The sequence below is a fragment of the Felis catus genome, chromosome B2, assembly GCF_018350175.1.
Source record: "Felis catus isolate Fca126 chromosome B2, F.catus_Fca126_mat1.0, whole genome shotgun sequence".
NCBI lineage: Eukaryota > Metazoa > Chordata > Mammalia > Carnivora > Felidae > Felis > Felis catus.
In genome coordinates this window covers 137,765,000-137,780,640 of record NC_058372.1, presented here as the reverse complement: position 1 = coordinate 137,780,640, position 15,641 = coordinate 137,765,000, and positions in this window count along the sequence as shown.

Sequence of the window (15,641 nt, the reverse complement as noted above, 5' to 3'; positions counted from 1 at the left end):
AGCAGAAACCATAAACAAAAGTTTATACAAACTTCATACATACAAACCACAAACTAAAGGAATTCAGAGAATCAATTGACGTTATGTGAGGCAAAGAGGATGTTAACCCCAAATCAAAGAACCGTCCTCCCAAATAGATGTTCCCATATGAAACTAAAGCAAAGAATCTGTTTCAACTACATTCTTTGATATAAATGACACCATAAGATACCTAGACACTAAATACAATAAAAGGTGTATAATATAAAGCATACAGCATATTCAAAGTAGGATTTCAATCAATTCTAACAAGTAAAATAAAGAATTTAGAAAAACAAAATTTAGTAGGTAATACTAGGTACTAGGTAGTATTTTTAAAAGTATGTTTTGGGGTGCCAGTGGCTCAGTCAGTTGAACGTCTGACTCTTGATTACAGCTCAGGTCATGATCTCACAGTTCATTGGATTAAGCCCCACATCAGCACTAAATAAATAAACAAAATTAAAACATATACACATTAAAAATTAAAATATATATACATATATATGATATATAGATACAGTATATATATTTTGAAATCTAGACCTGGTTTTAAAGCTAACCTAACAGAAGCATTGAGTCATATTTAGAACTTGCTTAAATCATGAACGATTAAGCATAGACCACATTTAGCTCTGTTGTGCTAGTCTATAGTAAAACTCTAGATAATTAATATCTTATCCAGTTTAATGTAATGTCTACACGAGAGAATCTTGGTAGAAAGCATATTAGTTAAATGTGCTTATCTATCTAAAATAATTGGATGATGCAGTTTACAAGTTTAAAGATTTAAAAGCTAATTTTCAGCAAGTGAGTTAGACTTACACTAAATTTTTCCAAGTCATGGAATAAATAAAACCAAATGAGATTTCTATGAAACTTACTATTACTCATTTTAAGGCCCCCTTTCATTTACACCAAAATTAAACATTGTTCCAAATGGTTTTTTAAATTGATATCTGAATATTACTATATTTATCTAATAGCAATCTTAACAATGATCACAATATCTTATCCACACAGTGTTGTATGTATTGTTCTCCTAAATTTAATCCAAACAGCTACCCCAGAAAGCAGGTATTACTGCTATTCCCCTTTCCAAGACAAAGAAGCTGAGGTTCTGAGAAGTGAAGTGATTTGCCTAAAAAAACACAGCTGGGATTCAAATACAGGCCAAGGTTCCACAGAGACTGATGCCTTAATCATTTCATTATATGAACGGCCTCCCCAGTGATATTGAATGAAGAATAAAGATTAAGTGAATTGTAGGGGACCATCCATCCTTTCCAGAGATACTGAATTTTTCTCTTAATACTTAGCTTGGGACTAGACCTGAAATATTTAATAATCATCATTATTTTGTACATTCTTTGTACCCAAATGACTACTTCTAAATTGTCTCACAATCCTGAGCCTATACACTCTACACAAATTCCTCTCTGTTTCTGTTTCTCCCTCCCTCTCTCTTTTTTAAACACCACTGATGGACTAGGGTGTATCTAGTGAAGAACATCTTATGATATATGTAGCATATGCACTAATTGATTATTGATAATTGATTATGATTTGGTTATGTACAAAGGACCTCAAACAGAACAGCCAAGGGAGGACATTTAATAGAATTAAATGTCAGCGACTCCTGAATTATTGTTTCTGCCCATTGGGAATCTGCTTTTAGTTGAGACTCCAATAAAAAAGGCACTCTTCCCACCAAAACTTCTTATCAAAAGTGATCCCTGTATTATGATAACATAAAGAACACATCCTTAGAAAAGAACATTATCCTTAGACAAAAAGAATAGTGGTTCAAGACAAAGCAGAAAGAGAGAGAAAGAAATCAAGAGAACTCTAAAGGTAAGTAAGAAAAAAACAAGAACGGCATCAAACAAGCAAAATCTTTTTTCTCTGGGGTATTTAGATACGTGTAGTGCAGCCAACACGTTACCAAACACTGTATACCAGAGAGTCACAGAAGAGAACACACAAATGGACTCTAAGAATATAAAAAGTTGTTCAATCTCAGAGGTAATCAGAGGAAAGACTGATGAAAACACAGATCACTGTTAGGTCAAGAATACCAACTGGATGTTTAGCTCCCCCTCTTCTCTTGCCCAATTAGCTTTCTTTCCTCAAGGAATAATTGTCCTTTGATTCATCTGCATCTTTCTTTTTGAGCTCTTGCTCCCCTTCAAAAGTCTAGAAATCTCTGAGTATCAATCACATTTATGAATGAAGTCCCTGGTTGCTGTATAGAGTTGGGTTGGACCAGTTTTGTTTCTGTTATATAAGTCTGTGTCCTGTTTTCCCAATGGCCCAACTGCACTGAAGGACACAGAAGGTGAACTCTGTGTATATGGAAAAGGGACAGCTTAGCTGCAAATGGCAGGGACAGGCCTTGAATTGCATTTTTCGGGAAAACTGCAAGAAGTCACATGCAGATATCTCACTGGGGAATGCTCTTGGGAGATACAGCTGGAAGGAAGTGAACATGGCCTCAATGAGCAGAAACAGAAGCTGATTGACAATGCTGTGGCCGATCCTCCCAGGAGCTATTGAACTGGGATGGCCCTTCAAAGTTGTCCCAAATTGAGGCACACACTCCTGGTACAGCAAGTTTTCTTTAAGTATGGCAAAAAGACTATGCCTTTTAAATTTTGCCTTGGATCATCAGTCCAATCCCGAGATCAAATAGCTTGGCATAGTTTCCATGGTGATAGACCCGGAGGTATGAAGCGTTGAGGAGTGGTCTTAAAATAGAGACTATAAAAAGTGAAGAAGGAAGGATGGGACCCAGGAAAGAGCTGGCCCTCAGTGGGGTTGTAAATGAAACCTTAGTTGATCCTATGGGAAGCTCCGGAGCTCTGTTTGACCCTCCAAAGTAGTCCCAAGTTGAAGCAAGATGGCTCAAACATTCTACTTCTGTACCAACCAGTTATTATCCTTCTGGCATCCTCTGCCAGGGGTTAAAACTTCGGGTGGTGCATTTCTCTGTTTCTGAGAGCCGTTCCCTGAGAAGAATACAGTGGTGACTTTTAACAAACCAATATTCTCAGTGGCTCAGGGATGGTGCATTGGCCCCAAGGAGGGAAACTAGGGGGAAATATAATAAACCATAGATACACAAGTGGAAATTTGAGGAGTTTTGACATGAATACCTCATGGAAAGGATTGCCACAATCAAGATAATTAACACATCAATCAACCTCAATAGTTTTCACACGCCCTTTTGCAATTTCATCTCCTGCCCCTACCCCAGCCCCAGGCAATCACTGACAGAATTTCTGACACCATGGATTAGTTTTTATTTCCTATAATTTTATATAAATGGAATCGTACAGTTTGTACTCTTTTTGTCTTGCTTCTTTAACTCAACATAAGGATTGTGAGTTGCATCTATTCTGTTGCATTTATCCATGATCCATTCCTTTTTTTGCTGAGTGGTATTACACGGCATGGATATATCACAGCTTTTTTATTCATTCTCTCACTGATGGACATTGGGTTGTTTCCAGTTCTTGGCTATTACAAATAAAACTACTGTGGACATGCATATCCACATTTTCGTATAAAGGCAGGCTTTCCTTCCCCTCAAGTAAATACATAGAGGTGGAATGCCTAGGGGGCAAATGCTAAGTGAAAATTTAACTTTTTATGAAGCTGCCAAACTATTTTCCAATGTGGTTGTATCATCTCACATTATGCCCAGCAGTGTATGAGAACCACTTGGTAAACGTCTTCACCAAGACTTGGTGTTGGTAAACCTCTTCATTGTAGCCATTCATTCTACTGAGAGTATAGTCGTATATTGTTGTGGTTTTAATTTGTATTTCCCTAATTATTAATGATGTTGAGCATTTTCTAGGTGTTTATTTGCCATTAAGAAATAGATATACCTGAAAATGTTCAACATCATCTGTTGAACAGACACACACACAGACACGCACACACACTAGTCAAATAGTCCAAATCTCTTGCCCATTTTCATTGGATTTTTTTGTCTTATTGAATTATCATAGTTCACTACATATTATAGATAAAATTCCTTTGTTGGCTAAATATTTTGGAAATATTTTCCCCCACGTGATAGCTTTGCCTTTCCATTTGCAAAGATCCCTTAAAGAATAAAAGTATTTAATTTTGATGAAGTCCAATATATAGTCTTTTCCATCAATTTACATCGTATTTAAGAAATCTTTGTCAAATCTAGAATCGCTATATCCTTCTGGGTTTGTCTACAGATTTTATAGTTTTTAGCTATTATTTTTGGGCAACAACCCATTTTGGGTTAATTTTTATACAAAGTCTGAGGTCAGGGTTGAGGTTAACATTTTAACATACGGCTGTAAAATTGTTTCAACACCATTTGTTGAAAAAAATTTCCTTTCCCCCCATTGAATTGCTTTGGCACCTTTCCTGTGTCTTTGCATGCTTGGTAATTTTTATTGGATGCCATATATTTTGAATTTTAACTCCTGACTGATGGATGTTTTTGTATTACTACAAATATTTTTCAGCTGGGTTCTAAAATGCAGTTAAGTGACTTGGAATTTGTCTGATCCCTTCACATCTTATTTATAATGTTAGATGGGACCAGGGAAGCCTTTAGTAGAGGGCTAATTTTTCCCCGTTCTTGAGGCAAGAACTTTCTGTGTGTTCCACCCAGAACCCTATGAAGTATGTTTTCCCTCTTGGGTAGGAAAACAAATTCGTGCTGGCTCTGTATGAGACCAAGAATCAACGCTTTTTCTTCTTTCAGTATTTCTTTCTCTTGCCTCAGATAATTTCCTCACACACACGTGCTAATCAGTACTCAGCAAAGAAGTGAGGGCAACCCTGGGCAGATCTATAGATTCTTGCTCTCTCAGTGGGCTCCACCTTGGTTTGCCTTCCTGCTCTGTAGTTAGTAAACTGGGTGGTAAATTGAGATAATCATAGGCTTCACCTCATTTATGTCTCCTCTCTCAGTAATCCTATACTACTTGATGTCCAGTTTCTGAAAAACTTGTCAAAACTTTTTTTTCAGATGGGAGGGTAACTCTGGCTCCTGTCACTCTATCTTGGTCAGAATAAGAAACCTACTACAGGCTTTCAACACATTTTAAAGGAAACCTTGCCACTACAAGTCAGGTGGTTCATTTTCTTTAGTGTGATAATTCTCAAAATATAACGGGAAGCAGAAAAATCACTTGAGAAACTTTTTTAAAATACATATTCTAATGTGTTGCCCCAGAATCTCAATGGAGTAGTTCTTGAATGGAATACATTCTCTGGATTTTTAGTAAGTCTGCTACAAGTCTGATACTGATATTGAATTTTTAATAGCTCTGATACAAGGGGTTAGCAGGTCATAATTTGAGAAATTTGCTTCTGTGATTATTCTGTCCAGGGTAACTTGGGCAACAATAACTCAGCTGCATGCTTGAGGTAGGAAGAGCAGAGACTTTGGCACTACTTGTGTTGTTGACCCTTTGGTTACCACTATTTTAGCACCCTTTTCCCCTCAAACCCTTAATGCCTTCTTATCCAGAATTTGGAGTCTCTCCATAGCTGAGCAGGGTGAAAAGGGCTTTCATGTGCAATCTAGCCATATTCTGTGTTTGCTCCATATTGCTGTCTCAGCTTTAGATTGTCACAATCCCGTCTTCTCTCTACCTTTCAGAAATTTTTCAAAATCTTTGGGTTGTTAATGACCTTTGTCTCATTCTCAGATTGCTAGGAATCCATTTCTTTATAAATATTTCATTGTCATTTTAATTTAATATGTCAGGGAATAGAGTAAGGATAGATTCAATTTGCAATCTTCAAATGGAAGACATGATTTTTAAATGGCTTTGGAAGTAGTCTCTTAAATGGAGTGGTCTCTTATTCTTTGAGGAAGGGAATTTCTATAAATTTCCACCAAGGTAAATCTTGTATAGTCTTAATAATAATATTTGCATTTTCTCCAGTGATGAAATCACTTTCTAATATTTTTTTAATTTATCACTTAATTTCATCCTTTGGTCATGCCTTTTACAAGGATCAGAATTATTGGCACATTTTACTAAGGTAAGTTCAATGACTTACTGAAAGTCACACAGGCAAAATAAAATTCCAGGCTTTCTGAATTTTAAGATCATTAAGTCTTACTCGTATGCTCTGTTTGTTTTTTGTTGTTCATGTTGTTAAAATCATCTTAATTATAAAAGTATGCATTGCTGCTAAAGTCCATATTGCTGCAAAACTTTGAGGATGAGTAAAACTAAATAAGTCTATTGGGAATTTTGATTTATCCTATTGATATTAATATCTTAACGTGTTGTCCTATAGCGACTACTAGTTGCCAGGCACTGGTGTAAGTGACTCTTGTAAATCAGCTCTTCATCTTCACAAGAACACCGTGAAGCATGCATCATTATTCCTGAAATTTTACTAACGGAGACACTGAGGTACAGAACAGTTCAGGTTACATGGTTAGAAATTGTAAAAGCTCACACCCAAAATCTAGAAATTTTGCTCAAAAAGCTGTGCTTTTAGCTACTATACTCCACTGCCTCTTATACTGAAGAATTCTCTGTATTTAATCTAAGAAATCCTTTATTAGTTGATCAGTTCAATATTATAAACACTGTCAGAGGACATTTTAAGCAGTCTGCTTCACAAAAATACAATTTCACAGAACCTCTGATCGTTCTCTTTAGTGACATTAACCAACTCTGATTTTTGCAGCCTCCATCGATTTCAATCATCATCTTCTCACTGGGGAGTGAAGTATTAGGTTTGCATATTAATCTCTATTGCAAGACACCTTCTATTAGAATCTTAAATTGACTTAGCAATAAAAACAAAATATAAAAGTCTACCTAGGAAATTACTATTTCAATATTTTTGTGGTTTAAAAGTGGTCTTGTGTGTGTTTAAGTATGATTGTTTACCTTATCCTTTGATTTTTATTCCACCTCCCCTTTTTAATCAGCTTTGACTTTCTAACTGCTATGTCTCCAATGCAGTAGTTAACAGGTGACATTATGAGGACCAACTTTAAAGAATCATTTAATTATTTTTTTTTTTGCTTCCTGAAGAAACAGTTTTATTGAGATATAATTTATAGACCATACCGTTCACCCACGTAAGTTGTAAAACTGGCAGCTTTTACTAATGCACAACTTTGTGCCTCCATCATGGCAATCAATTTTAATTACCCCACTTTCATTACCCCATAAAGGGGAATGCACTCCTTAGCCATTTTCTTCTTCAGTCTCCTTCATTACCCTTCTGAGCCTTAGGCAACCACCGATCTACTCCATTTTTATAGATTTCCCCATTCTGCACGTTTCATGTAAATGGGATAATACAACATGAAGTCCCCTGTGACTGGTTTCTCTCACTTAGCATTTTATTTTTGAAGCTCATTTAGGTCGTCATGTACAAGCACTTCATTATTATTTTTGCTGAATAATATTCTGTCATAAAAAACACACCACATCTGATTTATCCACAAATCATGTGATAGTCATTTGCATTGTTACCACCTTTTCTCTTTCTTTGTTTTTTTTTGTTTTTGTTTTTGACCGAGCTACCTAGGTGCCCCTCTTGTGTCATTCTTAATGTTCTCTTTTACAAGTTTTTTTTTTTGCTGCAGATTCTCATCATGTAAGTAATAACTATAAACAGAATTGGATGGATGCCCTTTCACCATTCTCCCCAGAATCAAAATTCCCTGTGTCTCCCTCCCTCCTTCCACCCCAGGCCCCTCTCCCCCACTCTCCTTTTTTTTATTATTATTATTTAAATTCAAGTTAGTTACCATATGCATGACTGCATATTTTCAAATTTCCAAGTATACCCATCTCATTATTTTGGTCCCTAACAACAAAATACAGAAGCATCTGTTTGTTCTTTAATGTTACTATTTGACAATAGGAAGAAGTAATTTTTCGAGGAGTTAATGGAAAACTAAACTTACTCTAGCTTTTGTAAGAAAACACTGCTCTTCAGAAATATAATAATTGGTTATTTTAAAAACTAAAAATAATACTATTGTAAACTGTCAGAAATTCAAAATAGCAATTAAAAAATTTTTTATGTTTATTTATTTATGTTGGGAGAGAGAGAGAGAGAGAGAGAGAGAGAGAGAGCACCAGTAGGGGGAGGGGTAGAAAGAAAGAGAGACAGATTTCCAAACAGGCTCCCCACCATCAACACAGAGCCCAATGGGGGGCTCGAACTCAAACTGTAAGATCATGACCCAAGCTGTGATCAAGAGTTGGAAACTTACCCGACTGAGCCACCCAGGCGCCCCTCAAGATACCAATTTAATTATAAGCTCAAAGTTTTTGTTTGTTTATTTAGGATCATTATTAACCAGCCATTTTTACATTTGAGATCATCTTTTAGACGGCATTTAAGGAAAGAGGACTGCACTCTGAGTCAGGAAATATGAATGTGTTCTTAGCTAATTATCATCAGTGAAATGAAAAAGAAAATTGCATTAGAATACCTCTCATCTCTATCCCTAAAAAGTTATAAAAATATAATTTATATACTATAGTACTATGTAATAATATTGCCTACTATATAATCAGCCAGCTAACTGGAAAATAAGGAATAAAATATAGATGTAGAAGAAAGATAACTGATTAAGATTCCTAGATCCAGCTCTATCCAGCCCTCATGATATTACCTTTAAAAGTCATATAAGGTGTCTGGGCCTCAGCTTTGTCATCTGTAAAATGGCCAAAAAGATTGGCCCATATCCCTTCCAGCTCTCAAAATCATTAATTTTGAGACACTGGGTTATTTCTCTCAGATTGAATCTCTACTGATTTGGACAAGGTTAAATATTTGAGTACTTTTGAACTCAGAAATGATTTAGAAAGCAGAACTGTTCATACAATTATACACCTCTTGAAACTTCTTTTCTGGTAGATCACATTGTGAGCCAGAATTGGCATCCACCAGATGGCACTATGCCATCGTCATGGGACCGGCCAGCCCTCAAGTGCAGGTACTCATCACCTCTCAATCAGCAATCTTAATCATTTGCAGTAATTAACAGTGCCACACTTTTTTTCTTTGTAATTATAAGATGATCTCCATACTTTCTAATTTGAATAATTATGTTCCACTTCATTCTTCTTTCTGTGTCAGGTGGATAAAAGCTGAAGAGGGAGTTTGCTAGTTCTAACTCTTGAGCAAATGACAGAGACAGAGATGATGAAGTTATCCATTCTCTGATAGATTGAGTCATTCTCAGGAAGACTGCTGAATCCAATGGTGAGGCTGTGAACTCTATGAAGGCAAGAACCATGCCTGTTCATGTTTGTATCCCCAAGACCTCCCTTATTAGGAGATACCTAATAAATCTGTTGAATGGATTAGAAACAAAATATGGGATCAGTGAACACAAGAGGTGGAAGAATGTAGAGATAATAATCTGTAGAAATTCTGTAGTACTCGTTGCTTCAATTTTTCCAAGAAAAATTTGCAGCAATGTGATCATCTGAGAATGAAGATGAGAGAGGAGGTGTTAGAGAAGTACAGAGGGCAGAGAAGTTGTAAAATGTTCCTAGGAGATGTGAGAATGAATGAACTGTACTGCAGTAACATGGTTGGATTGCTGACCAGTTTTGAGAATACTCTGAATCTTGGGGCACTTGGGTGGCTCACTCGGTTAAACGTCTGACACAAGTCATGATCTCACAGTTTGGTTCCTGGGTTTGAGCCCCACATTGGGCTCCACACTGACAGTGCAGAGCTGTTTGGGGTTCTCTCCCCTCCACCATCCCCACCAATCCTCTGCATTCTCTGTCTCTCAAAATAAATAAATAAACTTTTAAAAACAAATAAATAGGGGCATCTGGGTGGCTCAGTCGGTTAAGCATCCAACTTCAGCTCAGGTCATGATCTCATGATTCATGGGTTCAAGCCCCACATTGGGCTCTGTGCTGACAGCCCAGAGCTTGGAGCCTGCTTTAGATTCTGTGTGTGGGTCTCTCTCTCTGCCCCTCCCCCATTTGCATTCTGTCTCTCTCTCTCTCAAAAATGTACATTAAAAACAAACTTAAAATAAATAAATAAATAAATAAATAAATAAACAAACAAACAATAAGGTGAATTTATCTCCAATTGTATGCATGGGTCCAGGCACGGTGCATAAAAAGCCTATAATACAGTTGTGTATAAGATTTATCAGGAAAGATTCAGAGAGCAGGATGGGGACAAGGGAGTAAGCTTATAGGAATGATTGTAATGGTGGACCATGGAGTTTAAAGTGAGTAAAGAGGAGAGAATGCCAAGGAATGCAAATGAGGGAGTATTAATGAATTAGAAATCCTGGTTGGCTTGCAGGATTGTTGGAGCACCGGATGAAGTCAGATGAAATGATAGGTGGTGGTAGTGAGCATGAGCCATATGTAATTATGAAGAGATTGCAGTTACTGGCAATGACAGGCTCTAGGGTTTGACCACTAGAGTTAGAGTAGACTAATGGGCAAGATTATTGAAGGAAACAAGTCATAGAAAGTAAGAAGCAAAGTGGTTGAAAGTATTATCTCAATGTATCTTTATTTTTTTTTTAAACATTTTTTATTGAGAGACAGAGAGACACAGAGCGTGAGCAGGGTAGGGGCAGAGAGAAGGGGAGACATAGAATCTGAAGTAGGCTCCAGGCTCTGAGCTGTCAGCACAGAGCACGATGCGGGGCTCGAACTCACAAACTGCAAGATCATGACCTGAGCCGAAGTCATTGGCCCAACCAACTGAGCCACCCAGGGGCCCCAATGTATCTTTAAATCAATAGGAAGAAAGTCGGGAGAAATGTTAGAGTGACAGTCAACAAAAATAAAGAAGAATAAGACAAGGGCCTCTTAGATGACACTAACCATGTTGATGATACGATATTCAAAGGTAGAGAATTTTAGGTAGGAGGGAGCGATCATGGTTTGAAAACAACCGTAAGGAATTAAGAATATTGCCCATAGGTAAAATACAAAGTCATCACTTCAAAGGGCTGTAAGTAAAGCAAGATAATCAGACAAGATCTAGATTTCTGTTCGAACAAGAAGCTGAAAGAATCTTACAGGGTGAGCATTTAGCATGTAGAAGTTAAGGAAGACTGTACATGAGATTTTGTCAATGATGAGCCACAATAGTCAAAGGGAACAGTGGAAAAGGTTTCAGAATTTGTGAAGTGATGGGAGAAAGGAGCAGAACAGAGGATAGAAGAACTTTATTGGGATTAGTATAAGAGCTAAGGGATGGCACAGGGGTGATGAATATAAAACAAGAAAAAAGGATGTAATAATGCTTATAAATCCTTATGGGTTAAAGACATCATAGCAAGGAGGCTCTGGATTTGGAAACAAAGGAAAGAGTAGGTTATAGGGCTTCTGTTGACTTCTGCTGATGGGTGGCAGTGAGATCTATAGATCTTATTGTGGGTTTGGTCCCACAGTATGAAACCCTGTTGACCCACACCAGAGGGAATAGATGCTTCCTCCCTTATGCTGGGGTTCACTTTTGACACCTGTTAGGAGAGAGGTAACCCAAAACACAAGTGCACAGTTGCTGTTCTGAAGCCTGATAATGAAATTAAAGCTTCTCAGGAAGTCATCTGTTACTTTGCATAGATAGGAGTCCACTCAGCACTGATGATGGCTATAGAATATCTAGACGAGATACATACTCTCCAGGAAAATTCTCATGTTTTTTTTTTCTTTCTGGAATTCCTATTATTTAGATGTTGGACCTTCCTAGGATGATGCTTTAGTTTTCTTCTATATTTTCTGCATGGCTTTTGCTTGTTCTGCTTATTCTTTCTGAAAGATTTACTCTCTTTTATTTTTTCTACATTTGTATGCATAATGGGGGTGACATTTAAGAACTTTTTTTCTGTTTTCAAACACAACAACAACAGAGGATATAGTAGTCGTCTTATGGATGCAAGATTTTCTTTTTTCTTTTTTTTCTCCCAGAAGATATGCTTTTCTTTCCTTAAATAGTGTCTCTATAGAGTTCTTTTCTCTTTTCCTCAGGAATGAAAAAGTCAGTTATAGTATTGGAGAAAGACCTTGTCAACTGGTGGGCTTAACCAAAGGAGAGTGAGCAAGCACCCAGAAGTTTCACTAGACTTCTGCCAAAAAGCCATCTCTGTAGATATTTTCTTTGAGACATTCAGTTCTCCCATAGGAGAATATTTCAATATCTTTAGGAAGTGAAACAGTGAAATTCATCTAAAGTATATAAGCTTCAATCTAATTTCTGTTTTTAATAAGCTGTGTTAGTCTCCACTTCACTGTGTCCTTATTCTCTTTGGTTCTAATTATGCAGAAAACACATGTGCTGCTATCCTGGGATAGGGTAGTTGTCTATAAGCATAGTTGAAGAAAAACTTTTAAGAAGTCTATGGGCTTTTTAAGGAGATGCATGACAAATGTCCTAGTTTATCTCACTCCTCGCTGCACCTAACTCCTTAGCCTTTCAGGGTTCTGCCCTGTAGCTATCTTCTTTCGAAATGGCTTTGCCTTCTGCTGGCCCTGGATTTTGGCTTTCTCCACTCTGCAAAGCCTCTTGCTGCTAATACATCTGTTTCCCAACCTCTGAACATTCACTGATGTTTCTCATTTGCTAGAGTCCCTCCTCCTGTGCTCTTAGACTTGTGATTCATTCCTTTTTTTTTTCTTTTTCCTGTGCTCTTATTTTACTGAGATATTTGAATAAGGCAAAGAGTTGCACATGTTTTTAAGTCCCACTGTTCCTTACATCCCTTTCACCAATGATAACTAGAACCTGGATTATAATGCAAAGAACCTTGCTGGGGCTTCCGTTGGAGCAAGTGTGGCCTGGAGTTAATGCCCATATGGTCATATCACCAGCAATGATTTAGTCCTCAGTGCTCTAGAAACCACAGATAAAACCAGGAAGGTGATTCTCTGGATTTTGCCATGTTCTCAAAGGAAAAGTGATTTATTTATACCCCTGCCTTATTTATTCCTATGTGATAAATGTCATTATCAATCAACATCTTATAGAGTTGTCAGCTGAACTTCACATAGAATTGCTTAACAAGGCTGCCAAGTGAAGAAATGCACATTTGTCTCAGGTCTCTCTGAATCCAGAGATCATCTTCTGGACACTACCCCACACATCTCCCTTGACAACCTCAAACTGCCATGGTTAGAAGTTATCTGGAATATGCTATAATTTAGTGAATTCACATGAAGATATAGTCACTGTAATTTTTGTCACAAGTTTGCATTCCATTTGGCATAAATAATAATCTTATAAATTATTACAAGAATTATGCAATATAAATATTAAATATCATAACATCAAAGTATTCTGTGAAATCACACCAATGATTTCAAAACCTCCCAAATATCTCTACCATACCACCCTAGATTAGCCATTTTAAACTGTTTCCTAAGATGTCCTTTGGGCTTGTGGTGGTGGTAATCAGAAATGGGAGGCAGAGAGAAGAAAATGGAATAAGAAACGTGAGAACTTGGGTTTCATGCTTAATTTATGCCTGTGAATCATATTCTCAATCCATTTCAAAGTGACAGACCAAAAATAAATATAATAAAATAGAAGACATTCCCTCACCTCAAATAAAGTGGACCACTTGAAACCAATGTATCTGAAATATTTGCAAGTGAATTTCCTGGCAGAGGCAAGACAAATGTGGTACCATAATTCAGCAGATGAGAGTTAAAAATCCTTGGGGAAATGGCCATTACTCCTTCTACAAATTGGATTTACATGCCTGTATATTTCATCAGTGCTTTCCCATCAAATCCATCACATCCTAAATGGCATTACAAAAACAAATGCTCTTCTTCTAATGAGTTTTTCATGTTTTTCTCTTCTGTTTCCCTACGAACATTCTTTCCTCATCAGTGAGGGCAACACACTTGTTCTTCAAAACAAATTTGAGTTGAAATTCCAGAAGACAAATGGGTGGTAAGTGCTTGGCAAGGTAAATAATTTGATGAGACATAGAAATAATGAAACTTCAACCACCTTTACTGGAGTTTGAAAGTCTACTTGTACTAAGAAGTATTAGGGAAAAAAATAGCAATGATATGCTAAAATTGCAACATTAATCCTTACTGAACCAAAAAGTAGGATGATTCACTGATGGAAACTTTCATGTCTGAATCATTGATGTCAATATTCTTTTCACTATAGTAATTAGAATCTGAATTGTGATCTATTTTTATCATTATTGTTTAGATTTTCTTTTCAATATGTGAAGAATGTGCAGGGGAACTCACTTCAAACACGATGTAGCTCATGATAGAACTCTATTTCCACCCCCCTACCTCTTACCCCTTAGCCTAGGCAGTAATAAGGAGCATGGAGGTGATTGAAGGGAACCCTCCCTCCCCCTTGTGTTTCTATATTTATTCGTTTCTTGTTTTTGCAACAGTGTAAGATTTATCTCAGAGAATTACTTGAAAGATTTTTAAAGGATTTTTTTGTTAGAAAGAGAGAGCACGTGCATGTGCAGGGGAGGGACAGAGGGAGAGGGAGAGAGAAAATCTTAAACAGGCTCCAGGCCCAGTGCAGAGCCCGACCGTGAGATGTCAGAACCATGAGATCATGACCTGAGTCAAAATCAAGAGCAAGATGCTTAACCAATTGAGCCACCCAGGTGCGCCTGAAAACTTTTTTTTTAAAGAACTAAGGTAAAGATACTTTTTAGCCATGATCAAATAATATATTGAGTATATATTTTGGCACTTTACATTATTTTTGTTAGTTTAATACTCAAAATTACCATTTTAGGCATACTATTTTTACAAGTTTGCTTATGAGAAATATGAGGTTTCCAAGGGTAAACAACATGTTCAAGGTCACACAACTGAGAAGTTAGGCAAGTTTTTCGGAGTATTAATCACTAATAAATATTTAAATTGAATCAGCAACATTATACTACTTTAGTAGAGTTCATTAACTTAAAATCAACTAATAGTGAACTTTTTAAAATGCCAGTTCAAGCATCTATTAAATTCTGTTTAAAATGTTAGTAATTTAATGACCTTAATTAGGAATGAATTATTCACATTTATAATAAATTATTCCTTTTGGAAAAGACCAACATAAAAGCTGGAGGGAAGTTAATGATTCATCAAACTTGGGCCACAAATGAGCCAACACATTTGTCTTATAGAAAATATGCCTTGTCCAGCTCACATGGGAAGAATCTAAAGAATTCTGGGAAAGACCAAAATGTGTCTCCCAAACCAAATTAATATTTCCTTTTGCTTAGTATATACCCCAGCAGCGTATAGCTGAATTGGAATTAAATATATTGCTAGCAAACATGCTGTAGGCACTCAATAAATAGTGATTTATTGACAAAACTTACTGTATAGAAAAAATGGTTTGTAAATTCAGTCAGAAAATGTTGCTTCTGTTCATAAGCTTTTCCTTTCTGAATTGATCTCATCTTGTGGAGGATTACACTTCAGTGTGGCAGGGGCTTGTCAGTTGGTGGCTGGCTCGGTTGGTTAGGCATCTGACTTCAGCTCATGTCATGATCTCATGGTTCTTGGGTTCAAGCCCCTCTTTGGGCTCTATGCCAGCAGCTTGGAGGCTGGTGCCTGCTTCAGATTCTGTGTCTCCCTCTCTCTCTGCCC